Source organism: Zalophus californianus, chromosome 15 (assembly GCF_009762305.2).
Source record: "Zalophus californianus isolate mZalCal1 chromosome 15, mZalCal1.pri.v2, whole genome shotgun sequence".
In the NCBI taxonomy this organism is placed as follows: domain Eukaryota; kingdom Metazoa; phylum Chordata; class Mammalia; order Carnivora; family Otariidae; genus Zalophus; species Zalophus californianus.
The window spans coordinates 80736110-80759296 of record NC_045609.1 but is presented as its reverse complement, the minus strand read 5'-3'; the positions used below and the strand labels follow the sequence as shown (position 1 = coordinate 80759296).

Genomic DNA, 23187 nt, shown 5'->3' with positions numbered 1-23187 from the left:
TTCGTTAAAAATGTCTCCGGCAGAGCGTCACTGGCAGACTTTAGGGGTTTCGGTTTGCTTTCTATTTAGAATCACCGCATCACACAAACCTTGTTTACTTGGAAGGGGAGGGGGCGGGGACCAAACCCACCAAGCGGCGCACACGCCTTGATCTCACATTCCAGACTCGAGCTGATGTGTGTCAGCGCGACATGGGGCGGGGGGGGGGGCGGGGGGGTTGGGTTCTCTTCGGAGGTTTCATTCGCCATCTGCACGTCACTCCCAAACTTTTCCTTCCTGCGCTCGGGGAGTCAGGTTGACGCGTCCTGGATGCGGGGCTTGAGGCGCGGGGCTGGGCGCGCTCCCGCGGAGCCGGAGCCGCAGAGGCTCCGGGGTTGGACTCGGGCTTCTCAGGTACAAGTTGGGTGCCAGGCGCGGGGGTGGGGGCGGCGAGGAGCGGCGGCGCCCCTCCGCGTTCCGGCCCGGCAGCGCGGGCAGCGGCGGGGCTGGGCGTAGGGAGTCCGGGCCGGCGGAGGCTGCGCGCCCCCTCACTCCCCGCGCCGCTCCCGGCGCTGTGGCGGCGGCGGCGGCGGCGGCGGCGGCCCAGGCAGACAATGAACTTGCGAGCGCGCCGAGCCGAGGCAGGTTTGAGCTCCGCGTCCCTCGGCCCAGCCTCCCCGAGGCCCCCGCGGACACCAGCGGGAGCGGCCCCTCGCCACCGGTCCCGGCCACCTCCGGGCGCCCCACGCGCCGGGGACCCCGCGGGAAGGGCTGCCCGCCGGCGGCGCCGGGGCTCGCACGTTCCCTCCCTGGCTCGAGAGAATGCAGCGGGAGCTCGGGGACAGGGGACCAGGAGAAGGGGTGGTGGCGCTGCGGACAGCCGGAGGCCGGCGGGGGGCGCACGCCGCGGGGTACGCACGGGCGGGCTGCCCAGAAGAACGGCCCCAGGAGTCGGAATCGGGGCGCCCCCGCGCCGCCCCGCTCTGAAAGCTGCAGGCGGAGGACGGACGGACAGACACACCGGTGCTTTCACCGTGTGAGCGCGCCTTGGGGGTTTCGGGGGGGGGCGGGAATTCCCCCAGCCAGATGCTTTGCTCCCCCGCGCACTTCGGGGAAGTTTCTAGGCGCAGCCCCGGGCAGGTAATCGGGCATGCGTCTCTCTCTCTCTCTCTCTCTCCGACTCCGGCTGGGAGCCACCTCCCGACCTCCCGCTCCGGTCCCGCGGCCGCTTTGGGTGGAGGAGGCGGGGGGCGGGGGGGGGCCAGGCACCGACGCCTGTGGGACCCGGTTCCGGGAGAGGACACCGCGGGGGCGGGCGTGGGAGGAGACGGGGGCGCGGCCGGGCCCGGAGCGGCCTGAACTTTTGCTCCCCGCCCCCTCCTCCTTCCTCTCGGCCCTCCGCCCCCTGCTCCCTCCCGGCTGCCGGCCGTGGCTCGGGAGGCGGCGGGACTCGGGAGTTGCCGGCGCTCCTCGGCGGTGGCGTCCCCGGCTGGCTGGGCGCGGCGAGCGGAGCGCGGCAGGTCTGAACGGCGCGGCGACGGCGGGGAGCAGGGGCTGCGGGGCGGCGAAGCTGTGGGGAGCCGGGGAGGCAGCGGCCCCCGTACGGGGGCGACGCTGGCGATCGTGCTGGAGCGCGAGGGTGTCGGGGTGTGTGTGCGGGTGGAGAGGACGCGTGGCGCAGTTGGCCCTCTTGGAGCCCCCGGGGCTGGCGGGATGGAGGCGCCCGGGTGAAGGGAACCTCGCCTTTGGGGAATGAATGAAGAGCTGTGAAAGCGCCTTCCGACTCCTCCGGGCGAACGGATTGGCCGGCGTGCGCGCGCGTGTGTGCGTGTGTGTTTAGGATTCGGAGGCGCCTGGGTCCTGGGTGCGGCTGCCTGGCCGCCCCGTCGCGGCCCTGGTGCCCACGTTGCCTGCCCGCCCCGCGCCCTGGCTCGGCCCTAGCGGCTGGAGAGGCCGGCGGAGACACTGAAGGCTGGGGCTCGGTTGCCGGCTGCTGGCGGCTGGGCGTCTGCGCCTCGCGTAGGGAGGTTCGAGAAGCAGGCGGCAAGGCTGGGGCTGAGGCTAGCTCCAGGGCGCCGGGGGAGGGGGGGGGGCATTTTCCCGTTCCCCGCCTACGCTGGGTGAGTTAATGGCACGGAGTTTGGGGAATGAAGTTGTATTCTCAGGAAGCCCCAGGACGCCCCGTGAAGGGATTTGGCACACCGTTCAGTGAAATTGAGCAGGGGGCTCTGGTTCTAGGCTCCTTTGTAGGGCCCCCAGCCCCTCTTTATCAGCCGCGGTTGCTGGGAGGGCAGCCACCCAGCGACGGAGCAGAAAGCCACCTGGAGGGCATCTGCACCCCCTGCGGGGCCCAGGAGGAAACTGAGGTCTGGAGATTTGCCGGAAGTTCCTCTAGGACCTTCCCACACGGCTCTCCCTCCGAGCTTTCCTGCCCACCCCTTGCAGAAATCAGGAATCCTCCCTTACAGAACAGGGTACTTATTAATTTTACAAACTGCATGTTGAATCAGGATGTTTTAATTGGTACCTAAATGTGTACAAGTCATACACGATTTTGCTTAAAATAGCATGTGAATAAAAATATCTTTTAATTAGGTAGTTTTTATCAGATAAGTTTTTCTCTACAGTACTCCTGGAAGATTGGCAGGAAACTGTTCTTCTTGCTTCTTCCTGGATGGGGAGCCAGCAAGGTGAGGCCGCTTGCCATGGTCTCCCTCTCAGTGTACAATTCGATCCAGAAGTGGAGCTGCGGGTCTAGACATCCCTTCAAGGTCTAGCTCCCCAGGAGAACCGTCTCTAGGGCTCTGGGAAGGAAATTCAACAATGTCTGTCTTTTCTCTTCGGATCATTGCATGACTGCAGTGAGCTAGCTTGTGGCTGAGGCAAGCAGCATTAATTCACCCAGGATATGGGGGGGGGGGGAGGGTGTGGGAGGGCGTCAGGTCTGTCCAGAGTGGGTTACACCTAGGCCTTGCTTTTCTTTGATGACTAGAGCTTGTGACGCCTGAACTGCGGCCTTGGCCGCGGACCCCAGCACTGTCACCGTGGCGTCTCTGTGGACTGCCTTCTGTACCTTTCTCTCCTCTTGTCGCTGCTGGCCCTGGCCAGGAGAGGAGAGGCATTTGGTTTTCCAATGCCAGAAAGAGAGAAGATTAATCTCTGCATCTGGAAGGGGCAACATTTGCAGGGGAGGTTGGGAAGTGGATTGTGCTTATCTGGCGTTTGGAGAAGAGCATGAAAGAAAGTCCAGATAAACCAGTTGGGCCACGGGAACCTCAGGCCCTTTGCACCTGCACTGTCAGAAGCTTTAGATTAGTACTGGGTTGTGATTAGCCTGTGGTTGTCCAAGGCCATCTAAGGCCCAGTCGGAAATCGCCCTCGCAAGCCTAGGGAGAGAGAGAGGGGAGGGAGATGCTGGAGCTACCCTGAATAGGTGAACCCATGCCCCACCTATAAGGGGCAACTTTGACTCAGCCTCAGCCAGTTGGAGAAAAACAGACTTGCAGGCAGGTCTTGTTAATTTTCAAGAGAATTCTCAAGCGTGGATATTCAAGTGTGGGCTCAAATTCTAGAAGTGGAGTAAAAGATTGGGGTGGGTGCAGCGCCAGGAGGCTTGAGGCTTGACATCTGGCCCTGTGTCTGTTTAATGGGAGGAGTGTCCCACGGTCAGGGAGATGGGGCACATGATAGGACATGTGGATCACACCCCCAGGGGCTCAGGGACTAAGAATTGGTGGGTGCCCACGTGCCTGTGGCCACGTACCAGGCTCCTTCACATGCTCGTGGGTCGTGCGCTCATTGGGTAGCTACTTGATGAATTCCCATCGCGTGGAAAGAGACTCTGTGCTCAAACTTTTCATTGACCAAATAGATCCCATGGTGGAGCATCTGGGGATGGTACAGTGGTAAGACAGGCCTAGTCCCAGCCCTCGAAGGAGGGGAGCAGAGAGAAATGCCTGTACCAGCTTTTCAAATAAACCTCGAGCTGGGAAGGACAGTATGGCAAGAATAGTGCTGGAGGGGTTGGGTTGTTGGGGAGGAGTCTCCTTTTATAGATGTGGACATTGAGGCTCAGAGCAGTTGGCTGACTTGCCCAAGGTCACACAGCTGGAAAGTGGAAAGTCGGTTCAGGTCGCGCACTCCCGGTGGCGGGCAGCTCTCCCCTTTCCTGTCCACTTGTTTGGACCCCAGCCCCTTGCCGGGACCTTCATAGGTCCAGGATTGCAAAGATGCCATTTGCAACCATGTGTCAGAGATAGGAATTTTCTTAAATTCTAAAAGCAGAAACTATGTTTAAAAGTAGTAGTTGGCGCGGGAGTGTCATTTACGTGAGCAGCCAACCGGCGGGCACCTCTTTAGCAGCGTGTCATTTAGAAGTGATGCTTTCAGTCATTGTTGAGAATAATGCAACTTGTCTTCCCTTCCGCTCTGTGCGCTGGGAGGCTCGGAGTGATACTCACTTCCTTCCATGGGTGATTTTGTTCCTGTCCTGCGAATCGGGAGATTGTGTTACTTAGCCGACCAGGTATTTGAGAGACGGAATGTTTTGACACACACAATGTATTTCTTTATTGTTCTCAAGTGCTAAGGTCTGATTTCCTTCCTGAGACGCCCGGGGAGAAGACGACCTGTGTTTTCACAGCACGAAACAAAGCATAAAGGGGGCAGTTACCTAGTTAGTGTATCCCATCCAGAGAGCTGGGAAGAAGAGTAAAGGTTTTGTGTTGATTTGGCCCAATACGGATTTTTTTTTTTTTTTTTTTTTAACCTATGGGGATTGGGGAGGGAGACATTTGGTCACGACAGCGGTCATTTGTTGGGTCCCTACTGGTTCCCACCTGGCCCTGTGCCGGGCAGGTCAGGCAGGTATCCCCCTTTGTCTCAATTAGAGGGCGGGGAGGCTGTTTGAGATCACACAGACCAAGTTTTCAGCCGTCCAGATGTACAGAAGAAAGGACAGCGGAGGAAGGAGAGAAAGGAGAGGGGGTGGGGAAGAAAACGGTGGCTTCCCCAGAAGGGAAAGGCGGGTGTGAGTCAGCAAGTGGTTAAGTCAGGGGGAGGTGGCCACGGACAGCAGGTTCTCGGTCTTGGCCGGTTTCAGAGGGGATGCGCGGAGCCTCGAGCGGCGTCCCTTCCATCCGTGGCCGCGATGCGCAGCACACCCCCCAGGATTGGGCCGTGTGCCAGGTGCGTGGGGCTGAGAGGCAGCACGCAGCACCCAGAGAGCGTGGCAGGACCCGGTTAGCGGCTCTGCGCTCGGAGTGGTCCGGGGGGACTCCATGCCCTGGCCTGACGCCTGCTATCCTGTACGTGCGTTGACACCTGCCAGGTGCTTGGAGCAGTGCCTGGCACCCAGCAGGCACTCAAGAAACATTGGCTCTTGGGGTATTCTTGAGCTCTAGAGCTCATAACCAGGGACAGAGGATGTGTCTGGACTCCCTGAAATTGCATGGACAGCTTTGGATGAAGATGGGAGATGGGTCTGTTTCTGGGGGGCGGGGCATGATCTCTAGCAAATTCGACCTCAGAGGGCTTCTCTGACACCTCATAAGGCCAGGAGCCCCAGGACACCCAGATCCTATGTGGGTTTTCTTTGACGGGTTGCTTCACCTCCCGGGGCTGTTTCTTCATGTGTGCGAGGAGAGATAAACAGCCGCTTTCTGACCCTTCCACCTCACTCTGTGGGCAGGCTTTGGATCAGTTCAGCTGTGTTTCCACTTGTCACAATTAAGCAGGGGGCAGATCGGGCAGGTCTCGCCGGAAACGTGCTGGGGTAGCTTGCTTTTGAATGTTACATCTTGAGCCCCACTCTAAGCTTAAAGGAGTCCTGAGCAGGCTTGCAGGGGCCCCCTTGCTGGGGCAGGCTCTCTCTCCTTGACACCTATATTACATTTCTAGAACCTGTCCTGGTCCAGGCCTTTCGGGTCTCCGAAGAAAGTGAGGTTGGCAGATCCTCAGAAGCAGAGGGTGTCATTATAATGGAAACTTGGACGCTTTCCAGAATTGTGTTTGTGATGAAAATATTGAAGCAGGCAGCCTAGTCACCCAGGTGCCTGGAAAATACCCCAACATGGGCAAATAATTAGATGCAGACCGGGCACAGTTATTTTTTCCTGCAGTGTGCTGGAACCTGGTTGCTTCACATTTTCTCTTGAAATGGAATATGCTCCTACCGATCCATTTGCTCCCCGGGGCAAAAATGTCAGTGTTGGTCTGGGTGCGGGAGGCAGGGCCCTGAGGGGTGGTGGTTTGGCCCCTCCCAGGGCAGCCCTGGGTCTCAGCGGAAGTTCTGTCCTGTCTGCCATGCCCTTGTAGGGACCTGTCCCAAGGGCCTGGGCCTGTGGCACCTTCGCTACGAGCTTGGAAGGTTCCAAGCATTCCAGACTCTGGCAGGTCTGGGAAGGTGGATTATTGTGTCCTTCCCTTGCCAAAAGGGGCTGGGTAGCTCTCTCTGCCCCTCGTGCCACGTTCAGCCGGCACCTTCATATTTGCAGTGAGCCAGGAGTTTGGGGCCTCCAGGCAGACGTGCTTTTAGCCTGGGTGTTGAATCCCTTGGAGACCTTTGGAGGGACAGCACAGGTGGTGGGGTTGCCGTGGCACCAGACTGACCAGGGCTGGAGTCCCTCCTCTGTTTCTTTGTTCCATTACCGTGCCCCGGGCAAGTGGCTTAACCGCCTTGTGCCTCAGTTTGCCCCTCGGTAAACGGGGGTTAATAATTTCTACCTCGTATTGTGTTTTGAGTATTAGAAGTCGTACAACTTCGGGCTCAAGGGGTCTCCCCAAGTTGAGCTCCGCTTCCTGGCATAAAAGAATCCCCAAGTTGGTGGCACGGTGCAGGAGTTCTGAAACCTCTGGAGAGAGAAAGGGGAGGAGGAAGATGGGTGGAGTTAAAGATGTGGGGCGTTTGTCCGTGACTGAAGCAGACGTTGGGGGAGGTGGCTGGACTGGCGGGCAAGGGGGCGTCATAGTCCTGCACTGGGCAGTCGGGCCAACGGCGCCCCGCGCCCCCCGGTCACAGGCAGAGTGGGAAGGGTGCCGCTTTCCTCCTCCGCGGGCAGCTAGCAGGGCAGAAGGCCTCCTCTGGGTGTGAAGAGGCGCGACTGGGCTCCTCACGTCCAGGTCCTCCTTCCACACCTTCTGGGACAGTGTGGACACCGCCAGGTGTAGACACACAGGCAGAGTGCACTCCACGTGGAAGGAAAGATCAGGAGTGGGCAGGAAGAGCCCCTTGCTGCCGGTGAATAGTAAGTGCTGAGCCCAGGGCCTGGCCCTTGATGGGGGTTGACACATGGGGCCCCGTGAGGACGGGGGGGCATTGAGGTTAGGCAGCAAGGCCTGTCAGCTCTGTGTTGTTTTCTGCAGCACGTGGGAGTGATGGCAACAGTGAGGTAGTGATTAGCGGTGGGCTCCAAGGCTACCTCCTTGCTGGAAGGCAGTTCACATGGAGTGGAGGGGCAGGCTGACCAAGAGCCTGGCCAGGAGACCCTTGTCTGCCTCCTCTCGGCCCCCCGCCCCCCCCCCGGGACCCCACGGCCCCCGTCACCTTCAGGAAACCTTTGCCAGTAACGCATCCCATGTCTACCTCGTCTCCCCTGTGTGTCCCTTCGTCCCCCATCCAAATGTTAACTTCCTCCTCTGAGCTTCCGCACTCTACTCGGCTGAGCTCAGCCTTGAACCCATCCCACTAGTTTCCTGGGTGCGGTCTGGCTGCCCTAGCCTGGGGAGCCTCTCAAGGTTGAGGAGGGCGTCTGGGAGGCCTGCTCCTAGCTAGGTCCACACAGAGTTGGGAGAGACTGCCATTTATTGAACTCATGCATCAGTTAAAAGTGATTCTTCCAAAAGCCCGTTTTTCCTGGACTGTTAGGAACTTTACGTGGGCCCCTGGGTGTGCACCCAGACGACATAAAAGAATCCCCTCAATCTGTTAGCCCGGTACAGGAGTTAACGCTTGCCACTAAATTTTTGAAGGAGTCAAGAGCCTAACGTAATAAACTTGGATTTCCTGGCATTAGGTTTTTGGGCCATTAAACAGGTTTTTTTGTGTGTGTCTTGAGAGTCTTGGGGAGAAATGTTATGGAAATTTGGTTGGTGTTTCAGAAATATAAACAGGAGCCATCTACTCAGGGAAGAAATGTGGGGGCTGTTAGTGTTTCTTATAGCTGGTATAAATAGCCTGTCTTTAAGTTCCATGCGCCTTTGTTTGGAATGTAAATATTTGCATTAAAAATATAAAGTATATCCTGGCGTGTATTTATTGGGACCATAATTTCCAAGCCCCAAATCAGACTATTGGTCTACAGAGGATTAATTCCTCTGATTTGTGAACCTGTTTATATAAAGAGTTTTCCAAATGTATACACAGAGAACCATATCTGCTTGTGCACGTAAGGGATCTCCAGGATTATAAGAGAGCAGGGCTGCCCTGGGGAATCTGGACCCAGTGCTTCTGCTTCCCAACTCCCATTTCTGATCACGCGGTCTGTTCCATTGCAGCCACCCTGAGGATGGCCAAGTGTTGGCCCAGGTCCCATGAGATCGTCTGGCGTCTCTGTCCTCAGGTTCCTGGACATCCAGGCGGGGGGTTGGCTGCAGCTGGCTCATCTGTGGGTCCCGTAACCGGACGCTGGGTTTCAGAACCACAGTTGCTTTAGGACAATGTGGAGAAGAATGGGCGCTTGGTGTCCGTGTTGTGGTCTGGTGGAGGGAACCAGGAGTTCTCATTTCTGGTTCATGGTTAAACTCTGAGGGCCTCTGTCGGATGTCATCCTCGACTAGATTCTTGGGGACAGTTTGGCTTTCTCCTTTTACTGTGAAGAACAGCCCTGCTTTGTCAGATACTTCTGGAGGCGGAATATTACCACATAGCTGGTCTCTCTGCTCTTCTCCCGAGTGAGAGGGTGAGGGCTGCCGTTGGGCTGGGCCAGGACCTCTGTTCCGTGTGTGTGTGTGTGTGTGTGTGTGTGTGTGTGTGTGTGTGTGTGAGCGTGGGGGGAGTTGTTCTCAAAACCCTCTGTGGCAGCCCTGGATGGAAACCCCATCTCCCAGAGTCTCAACAAAGGGAGACGTGGAGATTAGCTGGCCTGTCGGAGACAGTCAACGTGGGTGGTGGGCCAGCCCCAAATCTAGGTGTGGCCCCCACCTGGCAACCTCTCCATCATCCCGGGGTGGAGGACAGAGGAGAAGGGGGCATGGGCATTCCTGGCCCCTGGTTGCCTGGTACCAGGGCCCATTTGTGCCTGCTTGTCAGACGTCCAGGGTCTTTCCCTTGGGTGGGGCCCCCTCCTCCTCGGACGCTGCACCTGTTACCTGAGCCCCGGACTTGGTTGAGGTAGCAGGGATCCTCTATCTTGCCTTCCCCATCTCCACCTTGCAAAGGGCCTAGTGTCCTGACTATAGGAATGTCAGGCATCCCTGGGGTTGGGAACTTTTCCTTTCTTGGGCTCCCTGGATGCTGAGCCCCACAGTGGGAGAGGAAGTGAGGGAGGGAGGTAGTCTGAGGGGGAGAGGCATGCAGAGCCGGGGTTCAGGCTCCCACACTGCCCCAATGGGCTATCCTGTTGGTTCTTACTTTGACCCATCCGTGAACATTCCTTATTGTCCAGGCTTAGAAATGGTGAGCCCTTAGGAAGGACCACTTCCCGTGTGTCTGGGTGTTCTTGAACTGTGGGAAACTCACGGTTGCCTTTTCTGTGGTCATCTTGAACCTGACCCACAGTGATGTGACCCTCCCTGCTTCTCTGTCGCAGCTCTTAATGAAGATCGTACGGTCGGTCCCTGGGTGGCCCTGTGCGGCCCCGTAGTGGGCCAGGAATCCAAGTGCACTGTTCCAAAAGTCAGAGGAAATAGTTGCTTTTAGGACATGCTGAACTTGCCTAAGCAAGTTATCAGTCAGAATAAATTAGAGGAGGAAGAGATGCTCCAATTAATGAGAGTGGGAGCAGCCTGACATTTGTGTCATCCTAACTTTAAAAAGCTATTTGTACCCACTCCAGCAGTCTCTGTGAGAAATGAGATGCGGAGGGATATACGGAGAAGAGTGGGTACTCGATGTGACCTCCTCAGAAGCACCTTCCAGGCAAAAAAGCAAAAAAACAAAAACAAAAAAACCCCCACCTGCCCACAGGTCTCCTGTGGCAAATCCACAGATCCTTTACATTGGACAAAATTTGGCTCGGAGAATAAAAATGATGTATTAAAAGCTAGGTGAAATCTCGGTTGCCATTTGGGTGGTAGAAAGGAAATTTGCTTTCGGCTGTTAAAACTGAAATAAATTGGTAGAAAAAAATGCAGGCCTGCGCACATTTGAGTCAGCAGTGTTTTTGATTTATGGAAGAAGGAGATTTGCTCACTGAAAATCAGCTCTGTACCTTTTGGACCAGCCGTGAGGCTGCAGAACTCTTTAGGGAAGGGGTGTGTGTGCGTGCGAGTGGATGTGTGTGTGTGTGTGTGTGTGTGTGTGTGTATTTATCTTTCAAAGTTCTCATCTGATTTATTTTTAAGAATTATGCAACAGACTCTTTTTTGGTCCATTCAATCTAATCTTTTTTTAAACAGCTTTATTGAGATATAGTTCACACACCACACGTTTAAATTAAATCCACCCGTTTAAAGTATATAATTCAATAGTTTTGAGTATATTTACAGATATGTGCAAAAAGCAGCACCACATTCAGTTTTAGAACATTTCATCATCTCAGATGGAAAGCCTGTACCCATTAGCTCTCAGCCCCCCTCTGTGCTCATGCGCTACCGAGGAATCTACTTTCTGCCCCTATCAGTTTCTCTGTTCTGGACTTTTGTATGACTGGAATCGCTTAACGTGTGTTTTTTGTGACTGGCTCTTGCACTCAGCATCATGTCTTCAGGATTACCCATGTTGTAGCATATGCATCAGTAATACAGTGCTTTGGACATTCGAATCGGAGTCCGTTGTATGGATAGACCACTTTTATGGACGTATTTATAGACATTGCCTCCATCTTTGGTGTCTTATGAATAATGCTGCTATAAACATTCATGTACAAGTTTTTATGTGGACACGTGTCCACATTTCTATGGTTACAGTTTATGAGATATATTTACTTGCTCTTTTTTTTTTTTTTTACTTGCTCTTAATAATAAGATTCATTTACATTTTTACTTTTTTACTTTTTTCCCTGGCCCTCATGAAGGCTTCATTCTCAGATGGGTTTCTGTTCCCCCTCTGAATTGTCTGAATTGTAGAGCTTGGAAGGGCCTTCAGGGAATAGCCCAATTTTGTAGACGGGGAAACTGAGGCCCCAAGAGACCACATGGGGTCAGGATTGAATCCTGGTTTTCAGAGCCCATCCACTTGCCCTGAATGTTCTTCCTAAGCTCTTGGTAAAATCCCGGGGCGTCCTTTTGCGTGGCTTGGGGCAGACCATTGGTGACCACCTTGCCCAAGCCCACTGTTGTATCCCGCCGCGGCCCCCCCCCCCCCGCCCCCGACAGGGGCCGGAGAGTGGCTCATCCGCCCCCAGCTGCCGAACCAGGACTACAACTTGTGGCGCCAGCGCCTTCTCGTTCTTCTTCCCTGCGGCAAGAGGAGGCCAACGCTTATCCGGGGAATAATTAAATTAGGAACCAATTCAGAGAATGAAATTTTATCTGATCTGGCTGAGCCCATAAACAAGGGGCTGTGGCTGTGACTTCAGGGTACATTATGAAGTTGTTTTTAAAGCATTACGGTGGGCCAGAGCATTGACTGAGTTGTGTGGGCCGGTGGGGGCACCTCCCGGGGGGTGTGTGGCTGGGGGATCATCCTGGAGTCTAGCGGTGTCGCCAGACCAGGTTTTCACACACTTGAGTCCAGGTGCTATTTAAGTTCTGATGCCGTAGATAGAAGTGTGTTAGGGCTGGAATGTTCTGGATGCTTCGGAAAGTCCATCTGTCAAGAGTCTCATGGATACATTCCATGTTGTTGTCACTGACATTGCCATGCACCTCTACACTGTAGCGAGGAGTGAACTTTGCAGGAAGCTCATGGGCTCTAAAGCAAGGTGCTGCATCAGAACCCCCATGGAGCTTTTCAAAAGAAATACACACGCTCCGGTCCTTCCTCAGGCCTTCTGGGGTGGGCCCTGGGCATCTGTGCGTGTGCGTGCGTGTGCATGCATGTGTGGGCGCCGTGTTAAGCTTTTCAGCTGAGAACAATTGATGGAACTTAACAGTGATTATAATCATTCTTCTAATGAGAATTTCGAGTTTTTCCATGGCAAAGAGGGGGACAGATAATCCCGACAGTGATCCTCAGGAATGAGCCTTTTTTGTCCTCAGTCTGTGTTGGGACTTGGACGGTGACTCTCTTTGGGTTTCTTAACCAGATTCCCTGGATGTGACCACCGTACATTTTCCATCACTCTGCTGCTTCTGTGGATTGTAGATCCGTCTTCCTTCCCTGTGAACTGCCCCACGACCATCTCTACAGGGGCCCGGTCAGAGACCCCAGGGTCTCCTGTGGCTCTTAGCTGGTCAGTGCAGGAGTTGCTTCCTTTCCACGTGCTGCTAAAGGTTATTTATCCCTCTAAGACAGGAAGTATGTCTTACTCAAGGTTACCTTCCCAGGGCCTAGCCTATAGGAAAGATGGTTGGATGGATGGATGGATGGACAGATGGACAGACACATGGGTGAAGGGAAGAAAAGCAAGAGTACATTGGATAATTGAAAACCTTGACCCACCGTGTGGGGGTGGCAAAGGTCTTACAGATTTCCTGGTTCATTTTCCCATTCTGCTCACGGCCCTTTTACAGCTGGGGAAGCCGTGACCCGCGGAGGTGAAGCAACTTGCCCCTGATTGTTCAGCGCCACTAATGAAGAATATTTGGGAGCCTGACCCTTCTACTTCCCCAGCGCTTCTGACTCAGGCTCTGTACCTTCCCTTAAGAGTCACTCGCCTGACTGAGGAATTGGTTTGTGCCTGACACTGTCCTAGGAGCTGGGAATGCAGCAGTAGCTGGACAGACCAGGTCCCTGTGCTCACGGAGCGTGTATTCTCCGGGGGAAAGGCAGACAGCGGACAGGTTCACAAGTATCAGAGAACAGATAGTAGTAAGTGCCCTCGACGGGCAGTGGCTGACTGGGTGATCAGGGAAGGCCTTTCCAAGGAGGGGACATCTAGGCTGATCCTTGAATAAGAAGGCACGGCCACCTGAAGCGCCAGAAGAGTGTCCCAGGCAGAGGGAGCAGCGAGGGCCAAGACCCCAAGAGGGGACCAGTTGTTGGGACCGGAGAGCTGGTCGGAGGACCTGGTTTCTAGCACCCATTCTTCTGTCTTCCTCCAAATTATCATCTTCGGCCTGGCCTTCTCCCTCGCTGTACATCTCGGGGTGAAGCACACTTGTCCGATGCCGGCTGGCCCCAGCCGCTGCAGAGTTTCAGAAACAAGGCCTAGTGGGAAACGGAGAGAAACCCCATCCTCCTCGTCCTCTCACTTAGGGTTTGGCTCGTGAGCGGAGGTTATTTTTATGTAAGCACATGCTTGCGGGCAAAGTCTTAGGGCGGGCAGCCGAAACCACACGCATCCGCACAAGATGGAAACAGTACCACGAGATCCCCAAGGTGAGCGCGCGGCTGATGACTTGAATTTGGGAGAGCTCCAAGCAGCCCTCTTGTGAGAGAGGGGACCCTTTGGCGGGGCGGTGGGGCAGAGCAAATTCCTTTGCTGGTGCGGCCCCTTCCTTGAGTGTTGCTTTTCTGCCTGACCTTGACCAAGGCCTGGGCCCTCCCTCGGGACTTGACTTCCTCTTGAACGCTCTCAGATGGAGGCTCTGCCTCCTTCCCCATGCTACCCTCCTGAGGTCCCTTGCCATCATCTGCTGCAACCTTGTTCCTTGAGGGCCCTGCCATTCCTGGTCCCTTTCTTGCAATTGTCTCCCTCCCCAGCCCAGGTTCTGCCATCGCCCAGGTACCCCTGAGCTCCATGGGAATGGCCTATTTGGTGCTCTGGTCCCCTGGATCTTCCACTTCTTCTCTTTCAGGATACTCTGGGCCTTGTGCACACCGGGAGCACTCCATGCAGCCTATAGTCAGTCCATGCTAGTGATAGGTTAATGACAGCCTTTCTTTTGTGGGAACCATGCCCAAGGACCCACTGGCCAACCGGACACATAGGAAGGCCTCGACAGACTATTTCTATCAGTTATTTTTGTAGACTTTAAATCTCTCTCTGGTCTTCCCTGGACATCCTTAAGGGTGTAACATTGCAAAGTTTTCCTATAAATGTTGTACATCTACAACATTTTGTACAACTCCATTTTATATTGTTTGTGATTAGTTTTAAACTCTGACAAAACCTAAATTTCCCTGAGTTTTAGTAAATGGAAAAATAACAGAAACAATTTTTTTTTTTTCCTGAATAGCTTGATTTAGAATCATTCCAGATGTTCACTCAGTGTCTCTTCCCAAGTCCGCGTGGGGCTATCCCGCCTGGAAACTGTGACTGTATTGACATGTTGAAAACTTGCCGAGAATCCCCCTAATCTTTTGGCGTTCCTAGATGCTGCCTCATAATTTTATTGTAGCTTTTTATTTTGAAATAATTTTAGACTCACAAGAAGTTGCAAAAAATAGTACCGAGTTCCTGCGTACTCTTCACCCAGCTTCCTGCAATGATACCATCTTGTGTAACCACAGAACATTATCAAAACCAGGAGATTGACATTGGTAAAATACTGTCACTGAGCTACAGACCATATTCTGCTGCCACTTAATTTTATTAAATCTAGGGATCCACAGCACTTTAGAATTTCATAAACTTCAGTGTTGTCATTTATCTTTTAGACCGTCTTTGGATCTCTTCCAGTTGGCCACCAATTAAAATTAGTTGCCATTGGTCAAACGATACCAGAAGCCCCGTGATGTGTGCATTTCACGTCCTCTGTACCCCCGTACAGTGCTCTGTGGGAGCATCACCCTTGGTGCGTGCATGTAGGCAGCCTTGGTCCCCAGATCTTAGAGATAAGGGGCCCTACAGAACAGTGTGTGATAGAGCCCAGAACCAGGGAATCAGGAAGCTTGAGTTCAGATAATGGTAACCAGTCGTTGGGTGCTTGTGCTAGCCTTTATCTTTATTCTCAGCAATCTTTGACATAGACACGCTTAACACCCCCACTTACAGATGGGAAAACTGAGGCCAGAGAGGTTCACCCTGCCCACCTTCTGGCAGCTGGTGAAAAGTAGAGTGGGACTTGAAGCCAGGCGGTCTGACTTCAGAGGTTGCCTGCTCTTACCTTGTAGGGCTGCCTTCCTTGTTCAGGCCTTGACACTTCTGGTCCCAGTTCTCACTGAGTGCTCTGTGTCTTGGGCTGCTTACTTGATCTCTCTGAACCTCTTTCCTCAACTGTAGCATGAGGGGTTTGGCTGAGAAGATCTATCATGTCCCTTCAATTCCTCCCTCCCTCCCTTCCATGTTCCTTCAGTTTCTGAGTACAGTTGGTTGTACTGGTGAAAAACCAGTAGGTACTTTTAAGGTTGGGAAGATTCCTGCTGCCTACTTTAGTTTGATGGGAGCCTCAGTTCCAAATGAATTATGCTCTAGTGTATTTTAATTAAACCATCTACAAGCTGATTTCTTAAAAATGCAAACTCCCCGTGCGGCATGTGTGTCTGAACCTCCCACGCTCAGCTGTGGGTCAGAGTGATGCTCGAAATAACCAGAAGGCATGTGCGAGGCTGCTCACTGTCAGCCTCATGGGCAGCATTAATTGTGAGATGCCACCAAAATGAGGTACGGGGACATTATCAGCAGATACTTCATTGATTTTGCATTCCCCACAAAGGAAGGTTAAAATGAAGCTTGTTTGTAAATGGTATTTAAACCTTGCAGTCCTGGGGACCCTTGTTGTAAAAACTGACAGAGCGGGGCCCTTGTCGAAGGGCTTCATTTTCTTTGCAGGTTGTGGAAGGAGCCCATCGCTCAACTAAGGTAAAGATTTTCCCATTTAAAGGGGCCAGAAGAGTGTAAGCTTCTGCCGTAGATTTCACAGAAGGGACCTCCACTTGAGGGCACGGTGGCTGGACTCTGGGATGGGTGTGTAATCGCATTAGTGTGATAAATTAAAGGGCCCGTATTGTTTAAATTGTCAGGCAGAACTCTATTAGAGGAGACGGTGCTATAGATCAGAGTTATGATAAATGGGCTCCTGGAGGCGCCTTGTGCTAACCTCATTGCTGGTATAGAATGCCAGATGCTGATTCCGAAGCGCTCTGGGAAAGGTCCTTACTCAGACCCACGATGAGCTTACACCCAAGGTGTAATGCCATTTCTAGGTATTTGCTCTTTTGTGGTTTTGTGTCCCAGGAAGAAGAGAAGCTCTTCGGGCATGATTTCTCTTCCCTTTGAATCCTGATTACATAACTCGTAAGGTAGCTCTGCACGCGGCCATATAATTTACAGGGCCCAGTGGCTCAGTGCAATATGAAATTGTGAGCCTCATCCTAAAAGATTCCTGAGAATTTCAAAACGGGAACAGCAGAGCATTAAACCCAGTGCAGGGCCCTGCTGAGCCTGGTGTAGGATGCTCATCCTAGACCGACTTAGAGCCACTTGTATGAATGGTCGATTGTGAGTGGCCGGAGGGCAGGGCTGCAGCTGTATCACCTCCGTGGGCTCTGCAGGGTCTAGTGGGGTGCCTGACCCCTGTGCACGCTCAGGAGAGCCTTGCTGAGCTGAGCTGGTTCGTGGAGCGATTGTCCTGGTCTGCTGGTGGGATCTCCTGTGGCTTTCTTGGGTTCTGAGTGTCCAGAATCTGGAAACATCTAGTGCTGTGCTCTTCAGAATGGACAGGCACAAGGGGCCAAAATCCTTTAAGGAAACTCACTGTCAGAAGCTCGGGTTACAGAAGAGACAACCTGAATGTAAAACCCTTCTAGATTGTGTGTGTGTATGTGTGTGTCTAAAGCTAAAATCCTGGTAACTTTTCACTGCACGGTATAAAAGGCTGACAAATGGTGATTATCCAGCGCACCTTAATGGATAATGTGTATTTGTTTGTGGCCCTGTGTCTCAGTCCCTAGAGGGGCGGCTGCTTTCTCTTGGCTTTTCATCTCTGGCATCCACTGCTTGGGCTCTGCCCTCTGGGTTGCGTGGAAGGCCCCTGGAGAGTGTCCAGGCTTTCAGGGCTACCCCACCGCAGGGCACTCTGGTCACTCCCCCGTGTGCGAAGGAGGAGGGCGGCCCAGTGCACCTCAGCTAAGGAACTCCGGGGCGCCCGGAGCATCCTTCTCTGTGGCAAGTGGCCCCAGGGCTTGGAAGGGCCAGCTCTCCTTTGTGTGAAGTCTTTGTTCTCTCCCAGCACAGCCAGCCAGGACTTGCACACGCTCAGTGGGTCCCTTTTTCTCTTAGGAGCTGGTGGAGAAGCAGAAACTAGCATCCGGGGCTGGCTGCCAAAGAGAGAGGAGGCTCCAGCAAAGGAGAAGCTGGCCTTCATGGGTTTTAAATTGGAACTGGGGCTCTGGGCTGAGGATTAAAGTGATTTTGTACCAGGAGGGAGTGTGGGGGTTGGTGCTGGGCTCAGAATATGTAGGGATAGCTGCCCAGGTCAGCTTTTCAGAGCCTCGTCCCTCGGGAGTTGCTGTGTGCTGGGGTTTTCTCCTTTTGTCCTTGATCTGTACAGAGGTCATTGGAGGCATGAGCTCAAAGCAGCCGGAGCTGAGCTCTCCTTCATCGTTACAAGGTGAAGGGTCTGCACGGGGCTGTGAGCTCGAGGAAGGAAGAAGGAGCTGTCTCTTCTGCGTCCTGGCTGGGGAGAGGTAGCAAGCCAGGGATCCCCCCCCCCTCTTCTGGAACTGCAGCTGCCCTGTTCGGCTCTAGACCCTCTGTTGCACCTGCTGTTCTAGAATCAGCTCCTCACTTTCAAGGGAGCACTCGGCCCGTGCGTAACTTCTTCAGTCAATAACAACAGCACCGTCCTTTTTTTTTTTTTTTTTAAAGATTTTATTTATTTATTTGAGAAAGAGAGAGTGAGAGAGAGCATGAGAGGGGAGAGGGTCAGAGGCAGAAGCAGACTCCCCACTGAGCAGGGAGCCCGACATGGGACTCAATCCCGGGACTCCAGGATCATGGCCTGAGCTGAAGGCAGCCGCTTAAGCAACTGAGCCACCCAGGCGCCCAGAACAGCACCATCCTTTGCGAGCAAAAGCTGGTTTTCTTTATTTTCCCTGGGAAGACATCCACAGTCATTGTTTTTATTTTGAAAAGAAAAATAATCAGAGAAAAGCCCACAATATTTTTATTACCTGGTGTGGGAGTCGGAGATCACCTAAATAGTACTTCTGGGTTAAAACCATGGGGGAAGAAAATCTCAATGCACCAGCGAAAAATGAGAGAGAGAGAGAGAGAGATGAAAAGATGAATGTGCCAAAATAGTCTTTCCCTTCTGCAAACCCCATAACCTCCAAAGGGGTGGGGACCTTGCTCGTCTGGCCTGCCCCCTGTGCCCCGCACCACACTTAGTACAGCCACGCTTAGTGGAATCTGTTAATGGATGAATGAACCAGAGACTGGGTTCCTCTTGGGCCTGTGAGCCAGCATTCTTGGGCAGTGGTCTCAAATGGAAGGAAACTATAAAGATACAAGAAAATTACTCTGTCCTGTTGGAGACATCATGGTCAGTACTTCCCATAACCCAGTTAATCTCCCCTTTGGCCCTGAGAGGTAGATGACATGAGATTTGTTTTGTAGAGGGGCAGGTCAAGCACAGAGAGGTTCAGTAACTTGCCTGGGATCAACCAGCTGGGAGGGCCTGGGCTGAGATTTGGTTCTAGGACGTGCCGTATGGCTGTGCGGCAGGAGATGTTAGGGAGGGAGAGAAGTAACATTTATGGCCAGCCAGATGTTGGGGATGCCTTGGGTGTTCCCACTCGGTGAGCCCTAACCCACAGAAGGCCACAGGCAAGGAAGTAAAATGCTGGCTGCTAGGGAATCAGTGGTGGCTAAGTTGTGTCTGGGCCCTGCAGACTCGGAGCTCAGAGTCCAGTGGACGGACTAGACATAAAACACTTAGTCAAATGGTCATTTAACTGCAGTGGTGATGAGTGTGTCACAGGGGAGACCTTAGGGGCAGGAGTGGTGCATGAACGTGCTTGTTGTCGCAACAAGCGTTGGGTCCTCTAGCCCAGGGTACAGAGGGTGTCAGAGACTTCCAGGCCACGATGGATGAAGCTGGAGGAGAGTGGGCAGAAGGAAGTTCTGGGCCCAGGGCAGAGGGAGGGAAGGCGCCAGCAGGCCTCCGGAGGGGCAGAGTCTGCAGCTACTGGTTAAGCGACAAGGTGGTCCTGGTGGGCGTGAGGGTGGGGGCTACACAAACCCAAGTGAAGTGCTGGGGCCTTGCGGTTCTCTCCGTAAGGTTCAGAGAACATGGAGTCCTTGTTCCTGGAGACTGGGCTCCTGGGGAGAGCTGCCACTCCAGCATCGCGCCCCTGTGGGCGGGGTGGCTCACCCTGCCTAGTGCCCCCTGCCTTCTGTCTAGAGGGAAGCTGGGCTTCCTCTGGGGACAATTAGGGCTCCTGGGACCTCTTTGTCTTCTTGCTCCTTTGGGAGATTTGAGAAATTCTCTGGAAGTAACTTGCAGAGAGGAAAATGTCCAAGGCCAAGGTGAGGACTGAGTGTCTTCCCTCCCTGGGGGTAGTGGCCCCCTTAGCCATGAAGTGGGAGACTCAGGACCCAATGGTGAGTTCCTTCCCCTGGCAGTGCGGCAGGAAGTCTCGGGCCTGCTGTTGACCGTGCAGCCTCTGCCCCAGGAAGTCTTCTATGGAAAGAGGCCGAAAGAACATGTGAGCCCGCCCTTTTAAAGCCCGCACCTCGGACCTCACCCCTGCCATGTGCCTGGCCAGGCCGCCAAAGTAAGCAGGCCCCCGGTGCGGCCGAGGAGGGCCCAGGGCTCGCAGCCTTCTGGCCACATCCACCCTGGAGAAGCCATTTAAGACCCTGGAAACCCATCAAACCTGGCAACGGGAGGTCATTAGCCGTCTGACTACGAGCTGGGTCATAAAATAAACCCTAAGTGGTTACGAGCTCTGTTAACCATCCTAAAATGCACAAGCAGAGGAGGCTTGTGTTTGGCGCCTCTGAAAGGAAATGGTGTCCATCTGATGGGAGGACATTCACCTTCCTCAGGGCGACAGGACTGGATTGCCTTGGTGTATCCGCACTGTGTTGAACTGCTGCATGCCCTTTGCTTCTCTCTTGGTTTCGTATGGGGCAGAAACTGAGCACCACCCGTTCTAACTTTCTTTTTGTATGAACTTTTTTCTTCTCGGAGTATGCTGTCCACTAGAGAGCACCTCCCAGACGCATACTGCTCTAGGGATTTGCACAAACAGAACTCACCTGTGCAACCAGCGCCGAGGGTAAGGATAGGAAAGCACCCCAGAACCCCTGGTTCCATTCTGCTCCCTAATCAAGCCCCCAACCCCCAGCCTGGGGGAACCACCGTCCTGACCTCCGCAGCCTTGGTTGGTTGCCCCTCTTCTGTGGGATTGACATAAACAGGGCCATGCGGTGCGTTTTCCTTCTTTCTGAATCCATGTGCCTAACACTGTGTGTGTGAGCTTCTTCCCAGGTGTAGCTTGCAGCTGTAGTTGGTTCTTATTTGTAGCTGAATTAGAGTTACCCACTCCACTGTGGGGAGACACTGCTCTTTCCAGTCTGTGGCCTTACAACTAGCGCTCCGAGCTTTCTAGCGTGTCTTTGATGAGCCTCTGGGCACGGTGCTGTGGAGCACCTACCTGGTGGTAGAATTGTGGGTCTTTGGGAATGAGCATGTTCAGCTGTCGTAGACGCTGCCAGTTTTCCAGACGTACAAGTCCCACCAGCTGTGTACGAGTTTCCGGAAGGAAGAGCCTGGAACGACCATCCCATGAGACCGACTGCCCTTTGCCCCCCGCCCCAAATAGGAAGGCCCTGGGGGGATAACCGCTGGTCCTTCTGCGGGTTGGTGTTGCATGGATGTATGGGAACTGGTAGAGAGAAGGTCTTTATGATGCCCCACAAAGACACCTCTGTCCTTACCAGGGCTCTGCATCCTACAGTCACCTGTCACTGGAAGCCTATCTTTGTACCTGAACTTGGGGATGGGGATTTGTTGGTCTCTGAAAAGAGCACAGAGTCCAGCATCTTAGTTGTCACCCTTTGGGTGTCTCTTGCCTTGGAATAAAGCCTGGGATGCCTCTCTCCTAAGGAGCATGGGTGGCCGTGATCACCACTTCATGGCTCCGTCTGGAAAGGTTTTATTTGCAAATCAATCCGGTCCCAGAAAGAGCTGGTTCTGTGCAGGCCCTTCTTTTGTGCAGCTTGACCAGCCAAACCTTCCCATCCCATGTTCAAGGTGGGCAAGGAGCTCTTCCTTCCCCCATGGCTGCTGTTCAGTGTGACCAGGGGTCCAAAGCAGGGGGAGAAGGCAGTCGGCATTTCCCTAGGGTCTCTGTTTGTTGACAAGCGCTCTGAGCACAGGTGGGCTGCTGTCCTGTTGCTGACCGAAAACTGAAGGGGAGAGACTATGGCAGGGTCCCCGAGGCACAGTCCCCCAGTGCAGAGCCCTGCTGGGGCCCTGGGTGAGTTCCAAGGGGAGTGCTCCGCCCTGGCTCCACGAATTCCTAACTTAAAACAGTGAAAGGCTGGATGTGGGAGACTCAGAAGGAAGGACACTCTGTGGCTATTAGCTGAAGGCTTAAAAGTCCCCTGGGGTGATTGCCCGCCTGCCTCCCCGTGTCCCCAGTAGATTCAGGAGATCTGCGGCTGGGCCAGGCAGCTGTGTTTTTATCTAGTGCCCTAGGTGAGTCTTAACATCAATTGTAGGAAACAGTGACTTCCCAATGTCTTTGCTGGGAGGCTGGGTAAGGAGGGGAATAAGGACATATGGAACAGACCTGGTTGTTAAGGAGCTCAGGGTCCTGGGCAGCCCCGTGCAGTAGAACTTTCTGTGACAACAGAGGGGCACTGTATCTGCTCCACCCATATGGTTACACCAGCCACACGTGGCCAGTGGGCACACGGGATGTGGCCGGTGTCCCTGAGGAACTGCATTTAATTTTAATTAATTTAAATTTAAAAAGATACTCAGTTCAGTTATTGGACAACTTCTAAGAATGTTTGGGGCAACTTGGGCATGTCACGTTCCGTTTTAACTGTATATTTTATGGAATCTGAATACGCATCAGGTCCTTCCGGTGAAAATTTAGCATCCAAATTGAGATGTGCCCTAAGTGCAAAAATACACCCTGAATTTTGAAGACTCAGTATGAAAAAAAATACTGCAAACAATTTCATTAATTGCTTTGATAGTGCATTCATGCTGAAATGGTAATGTTTTTGATATGTCAGGTTGACTAAGATATGTGAGAATGAACGTCATGTGGAACATTTAAACGTGGGCGTGTGGCTCCCATTCTCTCTCTCTAGGACACGCTGCTCTGGGGATTCTCTCTCTTCCTTGCTTGGGAGTTGAGCCAGAGCGCTGGGTCTTGGGAGGAGGTGGGAGCTGCTTGCTGTCTCCTGTTGTTTTGCTCACCTGGAAGCGGGATTTGGGGCTGATTACACACCTGGCCCTTCACATGGCCTCATCTAAGGTCGGGGGGAGAACCCTCAGTGAGCTGCCCGAGTGCGCTGCCCTACGGCCACGTCTCTCCGGGGGATCCCTTTGGAAACGAGCATTTCTCTGATGCCCCGCCCTAGAAGATAGTACTCCGAACACTGGGCAACAAAAGTGTGTCCCAGAAAGTGAAATGGATTTCATTTCTGCCTGGTCTTGGCGCCTGTGCTTCTGGAGGGGAGTGGGAGGCCCCTGGAGGAGCCCCGGGCAGGTGGGCAGGTGTGGCGGGCAGTGGGGCTCAGGGGAGCACATCCGTGTGCCAGGGGGCACTGTGGTTCAACAGCTCATTCTCACCCCGCCCCCAGCCCATCTGTCTGATTACCTCCTTTGTGGGATTCTCGATGCCTCCGCCACCTGGCCTGGGAGCCCACCACACAGGCCTTGTGTGGCTCACTGCGGTGGCCCTGGCTCAACACTTGGGCCCAGCCCACAGTAGGGTTTCATGGACTTTGTCAAATAGGTTAATTTGGAGCATGCTGTCTGAAGATCCAGTAAGGCCCTCGGGGGTGGGGGATTGGTCTCCCTGAAGTTATACCCCAGTGGGTGGGCTGGGAGGCCCTGACTTGGGAATAGTTAGGAAACAGAGACCACCGTTGTGCC

The 23187-nt window shown here is 53.8% G+C and overlaps 1 protein-coding gene across 4 annotated transcripts in view; it reads left to right on the top strand.

Moving 5' to 3' along the window:
• The first annotated feature begins 298 nt into the window (after positions 1 to 298).
• The window catches only part of CHST15 (carbohydrate sulfotransferase 15), a 78686-nt gene continuing 55797 nt past the window's right edge, over positions 299 to 23187 (top strand). For 2 of the 4 annotated variants that reach the window (XR_003520130.2, XM_027595388.2), the window contains exon 1: positions 1323 to 1499. The gene's annotated coding sequence lies outside the window, so the exon portion shown is untranslated. Of the gene's footprint in view, positions 394 to 1322; positions 1500 to 13536; positions 13559 to 23187 lie in introns of those variants that run through there. The other 2 variants (XM_027595399.2, XM_027595407.2) reach the window with 2 other exon arrangements.